The 14,199-nt window shown below is 33.1% G+C and overlaps 1 pseudogene; it reads left to right on the plus strand.

The window, feature by feature from the left end:
- Positions 1-14,199, plus strand: part of LOC109449040 (dysbindin) — a 185,231-nt pseudogene that overhangs the window by 110,204 nt on the left and 60,828 nt on the right.

A 14,199-nucleotide genomic window follows, 5' to 3' on the forward strand; every position in this document is an offset into this window, starting at 1 on the left:
TATAGTGATAACCAAATATACTTTGATTTAACACTTGCTTGGGAAGTCAGCATTTCTTCTATCAATCCCTGAAATGGAGAGGAAGAAAGAATTGCCCATTGGCAGTTTAGAAAAAATTTCAAGGAAAGTAGAGAGGCCACAATGAAATAAGCACTCACACATATTTCTGATTGTAGTGTGAGTTTAACCCCTTTGGAAAGTACTTTGGTAATATATACTCAGGCATTAAAATTTCATTAGGTATTTCCAACACTAGAAGCATATTTTTAGAAAATGATCTTTAGATGTTTTTTCCCATCTTGTCATTTCTGAACTCATAACAACACACAGTGGAACTAACGAACCAAAGGTGGGCAAATATATAAATTGTGGAATACTTTATTGAAACAATTGTATTTTAACAAATAAAAACAATCTTCATTATGTATTTGTAATAACATCAAAGTGCTTAGTTTATTATGTTATATGAAAAAGTCAGTATTTAAACTATTTTTGTGTATCAAAATATGCACAGAGTGTGGGAAGAAATGCATGAATATGGTAATAGTTTCATGTTTGAGTAATGTTGATCTTTTCCAAAATTTCTTTAGAAAGTCTATGCTATTTTCCTCTTTAATTAGTTTTTATTCTAAAGGAATGAATGAATACAAGCAAAGTGCACTGAAATACTTATCAGAAATAGTAAAACAATTAAAAAACCTTATCTGTGACTCACCATTTCCATCATTGTCCTATTCCATAGACACAATCACTTTTGTCTAATATACATTTATTCTTGTATTTGCGTAGATATGTTTAACAAAAGTGTGAACAGATTATTTCCTGATTCATCAACTTTAGACTGACTACCAATTAAAGTACATGAAAGATTGTACTTCCTTATATTGCTCTTTCTATATTTTAACCATACTGCCAAATAGTTCAATCATAATTTCTTTGCCTAATATTTGTACGTTATTTGTAAATGTTACATATTTTGTGTCTTCATGGATAATTTCTCATTGTCAATCCAAGAAGTGCACTATGATTAAGTTTTCTTTCTTTAATTAAAGTTTATTGGGGTGACAATTGTTAGTAAAGTTACATAGGTTTCAGGTGTACAATTCTGTAATACATCATCTATATATCACATTCTGTGTTCACCACCCAGAGTCAGTTCTCCTTCCATCACCATATATTTGATCCCTTTTGCCCTCATCTACCACCCCACTCCCTCCTTACCCTTTGGTAACCACTAAACTATTGTCTGTGTCTATGAGTTTTTGTTGCTCAATTTGTTTGTCGTTTTCCTTTGTTGCTTTCAGTTTTATAGCCCACATATCAGTGAAATCATATGGTTTTTGACTTTTTCTGGCTGACGTACTTCACTTAGCATAATAATCTCGAGATCCATCCATGTTGTTGCAAATGGCATTATTTCATCTTTTCTTATGACAGAATACTATTCCACTGTGTATATCGACCACATCATCTTTATCCAATCATCCACTGAAGGGCACTTTGGTTGTTTTCATGTCTTGATCACTGTAAATGAAGCTGCAATACTTTTATGTATAAAGATATATATGCTCCTATGTTCATTGCAGCTTTAAATTTTCTTTCTTGTGCAACTTTCTGTCATCCTTGGCATTGATGATACTCTTTTTTGTGAGCTCAGTTTTCATTAAACCCATTATTCAATAAGCCCTCATTGTCTAATAACATTGAAAAATCTACCATTATATATAATTTTATTCATTCAATGCTATTTAAGAAGTGTGCCCATTATGTTTACTCTTTTCTGAAGCAGTGGGACCACATATGCCTTTTTTGCAATTTGGAAAGTTCTCCATAGGGCTGCTGTTTGGCTGTCATCTGAGAATTCCCTTGCTTTCACACTGGAAATTAATTTGGTAAACTTCCTCAATTTTATCTTCTAATACCTATACTGATTTATTTTTATGTCAGTATTTACATTACTTGTGTTTTCCATTTCTTATGAAATTAATTATAACTTTTTGGAGTTTCCTTCCATTCATTGCATTTTCTCTGCCTCTTTTAAGCCCCTTTAATTCTCTCAGTTTTGGCCTTTTTGCCTTTCATGTTGGAATCTCCGTACAAATGTCTGGTCCACCTTTGTGCGTTACATTTGAATGAAGCCCTTAAAAGTTGACAGTAATGTCTTGGAAGATTCTACTCAGCCAACCTTTACCTGTCAGAGGCACCATAAACCTGATTGATCAGTAATACTACCAGGCCAAGTCAGCATAATTGTTTCAAAATAAAGGTTAGTGTAAAAAGGAAAAAAAATATAAAGGAGATAGGTGAAGGGTATCAACTAGAGAATCAAGCTGTATGGTTGTTTCACCTTGTTTTTCTGACAGGCCTGTGCATACTTTACTAGTTCACAGAATTTTAATCGAAAACTGAATTTATGATTTTAATTTCTAAAGCACTGTGAATGTTTTTTATTAATTTCTGGGTTTTCCTGAGGAATTATCAATAATAAGGAGCCCTCCAGTTATACATTCAAAAATGATCTGTGATCTTTTCTCTGGGGCAAATCACTTCCTGGGTCAGTTAATTTTTTCCAGAGAATTCTTCAGCTATCTGCCTGGGATGTAAATATCTGAGACCTAGAGTTCTGTGACAGGGTGGAACACGTTGACAGTGTTGGAGTATTTTCATTTGCAACAGTATTCTAGCCTTTCTCTGTGACAGGATTCTTGAGCCATCTGACCTGGAGAATGTGCTTGTTTCCTTCAGAACTGAATAGAAATGGATGGAATGGGTCTTTAGGTCTAACTGCTCTTTAAACAGATGCCCATACAATTCTCTTGTTTTTCAGCCATTTCTTCCTTTGTCCCACACCCACTTTTTCTTGCACATATCTCCAATTTCTGTGACTTAGAAGGGCTACATGAATTTTATCAACCTACTGCTCAGGAGTATTTTCTTCTGCATGCACCAATTTACCCTCCTTATTTTTGCAAAATCATTACCATTTTTTCAATTACTTTTCAATGTTCATGAATAATAATGTAGATTTATAGTCATATTTTAGTTTCACCAAAGTTGCTATTTGTGTTTATTTTTCTCTGTACTTATGTTTTGTTTCAATAATAAGGTGGCATATAAGTTTCTGTTGCTTTGAAATTAACTGAAAACTTTGGAGGAATTGTAGATTGATAAGATAAAGACAGAATAGTTTAGATCATTTTTTAACTGAACAATTAACTGAGTTTGTTTGGAAGCTGTGGCTAGCTTAGAAAACCATCCCCTTGCACTTTCTTTCCTTCCTTTCTTGTTTAACATCTCTTTTATCCCTTACTCTTGCTTCCTTGGGATTGTACTACTCAATTAACTGTTAGCACATATATGCACTTTTACTTTTGCCTTATATCTATTTATTTTGTATGAGACTTAGGCTAAGATAGAGCCTTTGGGAACTGTAAAACATTTTGTCTGGGTAAACTCACAACTGTCATCTTTATTAAGAAATAAAGCTGTATCTGTGCTGCATCTGAAATAAATGCTATAAGCAGTGAAATGTATAAATGTCAATTGCAACAGTTTGGCAGGCTCAAATGAATATAGTGAATTCAAGAATAAAATGTGTCATTTATTATAAGAAAAATGCAAATAAAAAGGGTGTTGTTTGAACTATTATTACTTTTTTGTAGTAAAAAGTATCAGTTAATGTGTATAGCTTGGGCAGTGCAGCTTTTAAAAATATGCAGTCAAAGAAAACTAGATCAATTTCAAAGGTTTTCTCTTTCACGTTTTTTGTTGTATTTTGATATTGTAGGAGAGAGTTAAATATAAAGATGCAATACAAATTCCACTATCTCATTCTCCAGAAAAAAAAAGAAAGTACTTTTTGAGTGTGTTTTGCTTTTATGGTCTATAATGCAAATAACATTTTAATTTGTTAGCACTTACTATACTAGAAAACTTTTTTTTTTTTTTTTTTTTTTCTTTTGCCAGATGTCAGTGCGAATTCCAAGAATAATAGGATTATCCCTGAGGATTGAATAATTCCAATTTTCAGATCCATGATCATGGAACTACTTATAAAGGTTACTTCCCTTAGCAAAGCCTGCATCCTCAAACCACTTTTTCTTTTTTTCCCTACATTTAATCCATATTGAGGTTTCCCTATTTAGCTCCTCTGTGCAAGGTAGCTAAGTTCCGTGTACATTAACCAAAAGTTCTTAATTTTAAAATTATTTGCTGAATGAACAGGGTATCAGTAAGGAAGTGGTGGGTGAGGGGTGGGATTAAAAATAAATCTAAATTTTGATTTTGTAGTTTGAAGACCTGGAACTTCTGAGGGCCAGAAACACATTTTAGGAATTACGAAATATTTCACATTTATGAAATATTTTATTCTAACATAATTACATATTTACATTGCCAACAATATATGATTCTACAGAATCCATATTTGTTATGAAAAGATCACTTTATATTAGACGTATTTAGCAACCGTTATTCCGATTGCTCACCATCTTATATAATTCTTCTTGTTATTTCTTTGTATAATTTATTCCTTATTATAATATTTTTGTTCAATAAAATAATAATTTCCAAAGATTCTCCTGAAATATATTTAAAGAGCATTTTATTGAAGTTACAGAAAGGAAAAAAAATATGATATAAGGTATTTGGAGAAAAAAAGGCATAGACAAGGTTAGATTAGGGAGAATTTTGATTAGCAGTTAGAAACTTTTTTTATTAAATGTATTGGGATAACATTGGTTGTTAACCTTATACAAATTTCAGGTGTACAACTTTTTCTGTATATTGTGTGCTCACCCACCTGAAGTCTAGTCTCCTTCCATCACCTTATATTTAGGTTTAGTGCCTATGTTTACTTCTACATATTTTATTATTCCAGATCTTATATTTTCCTTTAAGATCAGAAATTTTTAATTTTTTTTTTTCTGTACACAATAGAATGAGGGGCAATTTTGAGAAGAATGTGATGTAGTTAGATCTGAACTTGAGAAAGCTAAGCTGGTAGACAGAGCGTAGCAATGGTATGATCAAATGAGAAATGAGAAACTAAAGAAATAGTCGAGGCCATGGTGTTTGAACTGGAAGCAGGAGCTAAGGAGGTCCTATAGGATATGACCACCACATTTTTTCCTCATGGAAAACAATTCAGGGTTTGGAGGACCTCTGTACTCCCATGGGTGTGTTTATTAATCCAAATTGTGAAATTGACATTTTTTGTGTTTTGACTTTTCCATGGGGCTGCTCATCATTCCTCATTAAGATGGTGATAAGTCCCTTATTTTCTACACTATTAAATCCTAATCTCAGAAAGCATGTGATAAGCTTAATTCATAAATAATGAGTGAGTAACACATAATGTTTACTATATCACACTTGCCAGTGCTTTGTCAAATTTAAAAAGGAATATTTATGAGTTCTTCATGAATTGTGGGGCTCTTAGGCATCATGCAGCATGTAAGCTGATTTTTGAAGGGATAGGGGATTTTTAACACTTTCCTTTAAAATAACATTACATTGGTGACAGCCTCTTGTAACTATGTGTAAAGTGTATAATTTTAACACAATCAATAAAAACAAGTAATAATATGGAAAATAAGAAAGCTGGATTTCCAAATCAGTTAGACTTTGAGAAATTCAGTTCACTTATTGAACTAAATGGTCCTGATCAGCAAAATGTGATTTTTTTAATCCCTTCCTGTTTTAAAGTCTGTTTAGCTCCTTCCTGCTATATATCTACGATGTTATATGCAATTTATATTGTTTAAACCCTCCAGTATACTCCAGAAGACCAACAGATATTAAGAATAATATTTAGCATAGAAAGAAAAATACTGGACCATTTGTTCATATGCAGATCAAAATTATTTGGGGTAAATTTCATTTAAACCACAGCATTATTATAAAATCTAAATATTTAGAAACATCAGCTAACATACAATTTATTTTGAGCAACATTTAACAGAAAACAAAGAAAACATGTCCACTGAGACTTTTATAAATACCATGCTTTATGAATTTCCAGCCATATACATAAGAACAGAAAAACAAAAACTTCTAAAAGTTATTTTCCATAGCAGGATTCTACTACTTGAAATTGTTATAATTACGTTAAGTGGAGGAAGATATTTTCACCATTTCTAATAAATATGTTATGCTTCTCCTCTGTAGAATATCTTTTGATTTAATCTTTCTAACCAAGCGTATCAAAATCAGAGACATAATAGAATTTTTTGTACTGACTGGCAACATAATTCTAAGAACTTTGTGTAGTATTGTCACATGAGAAAGATGCCACTATGAGGAACTCATGACTTTCAATCATTGGACGTTTATTGGGAATCATAAATGCCAGGATAGAAAAACAAATTGTATGTGGCCTCTACCCTTGAGGACATTACAGGCTAAAGAAAAGATGGTCTTGTAAGCTAATCACAGCAATATGATATAATCAGAGTTATTTCAAAAATATGTGGTGTCTTAATTATGGGACGGCTTCTTAAATAGATTCTAAACTATAAGGTAAATAATTTATAACAGATTAATATTTTTATTATAATATTATTTAAAACCATATGGATCTCAAAAGCCAACAAACATTTAAAAAGGAAGTGATAGCCAATGACTTGGAGAAAATACTTGCAGAGCATGTAAAATATTAATGTGAAAACTATTTTTTAAATACTCCAAAAATATTAAGAAAAAGGAAAATACTCCCAGTAAAAACTGGAAGAAAAAATGAATAGGCAGATTTTGGAAGGAAAAAAATGACCATGAAAATATGAAATTAGTGGAAAATAAATTAAAAGCTCAGTGAGATACCATGCTACACCTATTAAATTATGAAAAAGTAAATAAAACACCTCAAACACCAAGTGATGATAAATGTATGGAGCCATGGGAACTTTCACACACTGTTAGTGGGTATAACTGGAACACCGCCTTAGCAAATAACTTGGCAGTATTTAAAAATTAAGTTAAAGATATGCAAGTGTTAGATACTAGGAATTCCAATTCTTGGTACATAGTGTACAGGAAACATGTTTAAGAATATTGGAGCAGTGTATTTTGTAACAGCAAAAGAAATTGGAAACATCCAAAATGTTCATTGTCAAGATAAAAATGTAATAAATTACATATATCCCATACAAAGATATCACAAGTAGTTTCTTCCTGAATACATACCACAAATATATTGAACAGTTTTCCCCCCCAAAAAGCAGTTATTAAAGAAAGGACACATGCACACACACACAAAAAAGCACACACACACATGCACACGTGGACCCCTATTTGTACATATACACATATATAGAGAGAATATTAAAATAAAGTAAAAAATATGCATATATGTTATTAAAGATATATAAATGTAAAAATATATAGATATGTATAAGAACAACAAATATCAATATTTATATAATGGCTACCTCTGAGAAGAAAGTGGCTTCTGTTGTATTGACAATATTATGTTTCTTACAATAGGTGGTTAGATCACAGGAACTTTGAATATCAGAGATATTTAATAGTACAGTTAAATGTGAATAATACAGTGGGAACACAGGGGAAGATGACAATTTGTTTGGAAAAGTAAAAGAAGACTACACACAGCATGATTTGAGGCATATAAGTTAATAGCAACAATTTTTCTAGCATAGAAGAGAAGAAGGTGGTTGACAAAAAAGAACTGAAAACAAGAAAAAGAAGAGAGTTAGCTAGGAGTGAGACCTGAACGAATGTGAAATGTTTAGGAATCAATGAATAAAAATTTTGTTTGTTCATTTACCTAGAGGCCCTTGAACAAGCAACAATGACTAATAATGAACCTGGACGGGAAAGTTGAAAACCTATTGAAGAGGGCATTATATTTTTAAAATTCCACATTTCATGTTTTAAAACCAAGTGTTTTAGTGTAGTTACACGATGCGGTTATATTTACAATTCAGTCTACATAGGGGATGACGTGGAATGGGAAACACATATAGGAGAGACTTGGTAGGAGATAAAATTTAGCAGGAAAATTTTGTGTGTCTTTTATGGGAAAATATGGGGAAATGAAAAGCTTATATTTTACATTTAATTTCAGGATACTTAGAACCTTTATATTAGGGAGACTATGGATTTGATGGCACAATTGGTTGCATCTGTTGCCATATACTGAATATATAGGGATATTATAATTCAGCAATTAGCATGGTGAACTCTGAAGCCAGACTTCTTGGATTTGAATTCCAGCTTTGCAATTTACAACAGAGTAATCTTAGATACCTTACTTAGTTTCTGTGTCCTGATTTATTTATCTGTAAAATGGGGATGATAATATTACCTACCACAAGGATTTTTAAAAGAATTAAAATGTGTTAATGTACATAAAGTGCTGAGAATTATGTCTAGCCAATGATAAACACCAAAACAAAATTAGCTGCAATGTACTAGGTGCCCGTTTTTATTTAATATCTATAGGAGTCACAGTTCAAAGGCTGTTCTTTTAAAACTTCAGAAAGAGAATTCCTTTATCGTTACCAGCAGGGACAATCAACAACAGCTTCTCTAAACTATAGGGACTATAAAATGAGCTTTTCCTAAATTCAAATAGAGGCTCTTTACTAGCTAGCTATTATAAAACTAAGTCTCTTGGTTTGATTGTTTTTAATTGTTTTTATTTTGTTTTGCATTTTTGTTCAGCATTTACTTGAGTGTGAACCCATTATTTGAATTATTTCTTCCTATGTATTTTCTAACAAACTTCATTTCACAATAATTGTATTTTTACATTTTTTTGCAAAAATAAAATTGGCCACTCAATTTTTTAACAAAAATATTGCATATGTAGCACAGAGAGTTTTTATATACCCCATAATCAGTTTTGTTTAGTGTTAACACCTTACTTTCCCATAAATCAATTGTTAAAACTAAGAAACCAACATTGGTACTATTAACTGAACTCCAGGTTTTATTTGGATTTCAATAGTTTTTCCATTAGTCACTGTTTTTTGTTTGTTTGTTTGTTTGTTTGGTTGGTTTTGTTTTGTTTTGTTTTCTGTTCAAGCATCCCATTCAGAATTCCAGCACATTAAGTTATCATGTTTCCTTTGTTTCCTGTGGTCAATGACAGTTTCTCAGTCTTTCCTTATTTTTCATGACCTTGACAGTTTGAAGGAATCACAGCATTTGTCCTTTTGTTGTTAGCTTACTTCTCTTGGCATAATGTTTTTAAGGTTCATCCATGTATCAGAACCCTATTCCTTTTATGGCTGTATAATATTTGATGGTATGTATATATTGTATTTTGTTTATCCATTCATCTGTTAATTGACACTTGGGTTGTTTCCACATTTTAGCTATTCTGAATAATGCTGCAATGAACATTGTCATATAAGCCTCTGTTTGACTTTCTGTTTTCAATTCTTTGGGGTATATCCCTAGATTTTCTGGGTTATATGATAATCCCATGAGAGAGAGAGAGAGAGAGAGAGAGAGAGAGAGAGATTTATTATAAGGAACTGCATCGCATGATTGTGGACACTCACAAGTCCAAAGTCTGCAGGATAGACTGACAAACTAGAAACCCAGACAAAAGTCGATGCTGCAATTCAAATTCAAAGGCAGTCTGCTGGCAGAACTCCCTGATCCTCAAAAGAGGTCAGTCTTTTTGTCTTAAGGCCTCCAACTGATTGGATGAAGCCTACCAAGTCATGGAGTATGATGTACTTTACTCAAAATCGACTGATTTAAATGTTAATTTCATCTGACAAAATATCTTCACAGAAAGATCTACAATAATTTTTGACCAAATTTTGGCACCATGGCCTAGCCATTTGACACATAAAATTAGTCATTGCACCCAAAAATTCAGTTTTGGGACCACATAATTACAACTTAACCCATAGAAATTCATTTTAGCACTATACAGATATAGTTGACTACTGAGATATTTTCTAGGAAATAATACCACAGTACATAAATGAGTATGTGATGAACTTTAAACATTAATTTCAAAAGAAACCCAGTATAGGTTTTTGCTTGGGCACTTTCATCAGACAAGTTTCATATCTAAAATATTTTATTTCATCTGTAATTTGTATAGAAATCCAGTAAGGAAAAATAAGATAACAGTTATACAACATATTTTAATTTGTAGCATTTGGAATAATGTTAAAATAGTCATTCTTTTGACTTTTGACATTAGCCCTACATGCAGATAGCAATGTAGTACACTCTATTATGTTGTTGTTTAATTGAAGATGAGTTCATTTTTCTAACCATGTCATTTTATTAAGTATTTTTTCCTAATGTTTGTGTTCCAGTCTCATGTTGGAATTTAGAAGAAATGGGATGGCCATTTTGTCTGCCTATTTATTATACTGTATCAAGTAAATGATTTATATAGCCAACTTTCATGGTAGAATGAAAACTGAACTAGATATGGTTTCAAGATATGGCTCAGCAACCAAAATATGTGTGACTTTAGAAGAGGGATTTAATCTTCTGTAGCCTGAATATCTTTTTGTCTAATTATATGAAAAGATTAGCCTAAATTTTGATAAACATAAATATCAAAACATTAAGTAAAGACATAAATATTTTAATATCAATTAAAACGAGATAATAGAAATTAAAGCCTTCATTACTACAGTAGTAAATGATACTCTGTTAAAGTAACACGATGTGTTTTATGCTTTTGGTAATTCTCTTCTGCCCCAGAGCTCTTCCCTCATCCAATTTATCATTGCCTGCAGGATGGACTGCTATCCTAGGAAAGCAGAAAAAAATGATTCTCAGTATAAAATTCATGTGCTTTCATGTTGTTATGTCCTGCAATTTTGAGTCTCTATCCGTGAGAGAGTCTGAGTATAAATTATATTCTACAAAATACTGTGGATTTGTGAGAATGCATTTAGAGGTTAGGAGCAAGGATTTTACCTTATCCTGACACCAGACTAGGTATTCTCTTTTTGCCTCTCCTGATGTATTCTCCATCTTCTCCACCTGCTCTGTGTTTCAGAAGTCTTCACAGTATAGACTGTTTCAATCACCTTCCCTGACCTCTAGCAGAGTATCAGAGCTGGGGAAGAGAGTACAGAGTTCTCTCGCTATCCATCTTCGTTAGTTGGCTGCATCCCTTTTCTGAAGTCCACAGCTCTTGGACTATCCATCAGTTACCCTTTCCATACAGTTACTTACCCCTATGTGCAAAAACTATTCTCTCCTTGGCTTCTCTGACCTAGTACTGCTGACATTTTACCATTGTTTCTAGTTCTGGGGAATAGCAACATTCTGTATTAGTTGAACTGACCATCATTTGAAAATAGTCTCTTTATTAAACTCTCCTTAGTTGTTCCATTTGAGTGTGCCGTCTTTTCCCACCAGGTCATTAGCACAGTCCCAAATGATGTAAATATTTAGAGACTGTTGTTGGAGTACAGGGAAACAGAAATGATCTAGGTGTGAGTAAATGTTGAAGGACTTTAGTCACATCAATCTAGGCTCATGTTTGTGCTGAGTTTAACTCCAACACTTTGGAATTGGCCTTCACTGTTTGATAAATTCCCTGCAGGACATTGAACTCTGATCAAGGCATGAAACATACTTATTAATAGTGTTGCCCTGTAGCTATAGGTCTATGGAATTTGGAGATGGTTTGTGTTAGTAGTCAGCACTTTTTTGTTTGTTTGTTTTCTTTTTTTTTTTTTTTTTTGATAACAGTGAGATTGGTGAGTTGCATCTGGTCTCCATGAGATCTCTGGAGTAATTTGCCATCAGGGTTACATGACCAGAAGCCCTAAATGAGTCCCCATTTGGGGCTCTGTTTCTGATATATTTCACCCACATATAATGATCCTGATATGAGAGGAAAAGTGTGTCTGGTACAGCCTTACATAAGAGGATAATTGTAGCTCACATGTTGCTTCTCAGACACCTTACTACGTGTTTCCCCGAAAATAAGACCTAACCGGAAAATAAGCCTTAGCATGATTTTTCAGGATGACATGCCCTGAACATAGGACCTAATGAGTCTTTTGGAGCAAAAATTAATATAAGATCTGGTCTTATTTTCAGGGAAACAAGGTATGAGGTAGTCTTCATCTGTGATACATATTCTTACTTTAATGTTGTTGCTATATTGTATTATTTTCCTGCAGTAGACTGTACATGTGTAAGTATGTTTTTTATTTTTGTGTCCTATGAGTCTTCTTTAGCAATCAAAGCTTTCTAACTGACACTGTTAATACAGCCTCCCTTTCTGTGTATATTCTGAAGAGCTGGCAAACCTCATTGCATTTACTGGTATGGTATCTGTTCAGAAGTGGTAGAACAGAGATAGTAGCAAGAGCTCTTTAGTCAAAGGGGCATGAGAAAGCTTTGTTATAAACCAGCTTTTATGTACCAGTGTGTGAGTAACCTGTTTCAGGCGTGGCCAAGAAAGGTATGGATATAATGTTGACAACTGCTCTATGGAGATCTAGAGAAGCCTCATGATTGGTAGAAGGAGGCCTCAGAAACACTCTGCATTGGCTGCCTCTGTGAGACTTGATGGGGCAGACATGACTCAGCAGATGCCCGTGGGGTGAGATGACTGAAATCAAGAAACATATACACTAACATCCAAGTAGGTCATTGACTATGCCCCAAATCATAGACCCTACTGTGGGGTGTGGAGACCTGTTTTGACTGGGGAAAACACATAATGGATTAAGAGTTCCATTATTGTTTGGATAATGTATTTTCTACCACATAATGTAATAAAGTTCATTTTATAAATTAAGTTTATTAATAGAAAAGCTACATTTGTAATGCCTGAAGTTCTAGCCTGAGATTGATATCTATTTAAAACTAGATGTTTTTCTGCAAGCCATACAGAAAACTAAATTATCAACCTCAAGAGACTCTTATAGCATAAGCCATATTTATTGAATATGTGGTAGGAAATGAATAATAATAAGAACAAAATTTTAAAAGCTCTGTTGAAAATAACATTACAATAAAATAATAACAAATCAACATATAATTTATTAGTTAATAAATCTTCTGAATTATAACTATAAGAACATGGTGCTAGGGATCTATTTATAGCATGGTCAGGCCTAATAGTAGAGGGGTGGGCCAATGAAAGTGTCTCTGTTGAAAAGACATTTGTTTTAAAATGTGAAAGATCAAAAGGAGGTAAATAGGCAAGTCTGAGAGTAGTAAGACAGAGGGCAGATCTGAGGAGGGAAAAAGAAGGATAAAATGTTCAGTACGTTCAAAGAAAGTCATTGCTAAATATCTCTGAAAAAAAAATTCCCCTAAATCTCACCTGCAACTGAGAATCTCTTCTCTATGTATGCATGTGTGTATGCATGTAAGTATGTGTGTGTGTGTCTGTGCATAAATACGTGTTTCACAAGCAACTGTAAAAACAATAGAATTTATTAACAAGAGTGAAAGAGGCTTATTTTATCTTTAAGATTTTGACTTGAACTAAAAATCATAAACTCAAGTTATTTTATGGTCAAAAAAGATAACTGAAATTATACTAGAAAATGGTAAACTAAAGAACCCATGTTTCTCCAGAGTGGACAGTTACTAATACTAATAACATTGTTATTGAATAACTGTCCCAGGCTAAGAACAATACCAAATATCATGTGCTAGTACTAACTGTGCAAGGAGGCAAATCATAATATTGCCACTTCTTTACTGAAGGGGAGAACTGAATCTAATAAAATCACCTCTTTAATATTCATCCAGTTTTAAAAAGTATTGCTCTTCCATAGTGAAACTCATGATATTTATCTCTATCTCTAGATAGAGATATGTTTATATTTATTGTGCTATGAAAGCTCTGAGACAGGACATTCATTTACTCTTACAAAAGTGGGTAAAGAGTGAGTCTATATGGCATCCATGTTGTTTCCTACCAGTGGGCACCTGCCACCTCCTCCTGTTGTAAGAGATACTTGATTTATTCATGTATACTTTCCTCATGATGGCAAACCATGTGCCTCAAGGGGAATTGATTGATGGTCTCTGAATAGTCCAATCTAATCTTGATGAACCCATTCCCCTTTTCCAGTAACTGACTTACAAAAGGTCAAGCCAAAGCAAATTTGATCACTAACCTGAGAACAATTTGATAGATGTTTCCTGGAAAGAAGCTTCCTTGCTGTTAAAATACAGCCTGAGGAAGACAGGCTTCCTTGCTTGTGGGTCTGCATGAGG

The sequence above is a fragment of the Rhinolophus sinicus genome, linkage group LG01 (genome assembly GCF_036562045.2).
Source record: "Rhinolophus sinicus isolate RSC01 linkage group LG01, ASM3656204v1, whole genome shotgun sequence".
Classification (NCBI taxonomy): domain Eukaryota; kingdom Metazoa; phylum Chordata; class Mammalia; order Chiroptera; family Rhinolophidae; genus Rhinolophus; species Rhinolophus sinicus.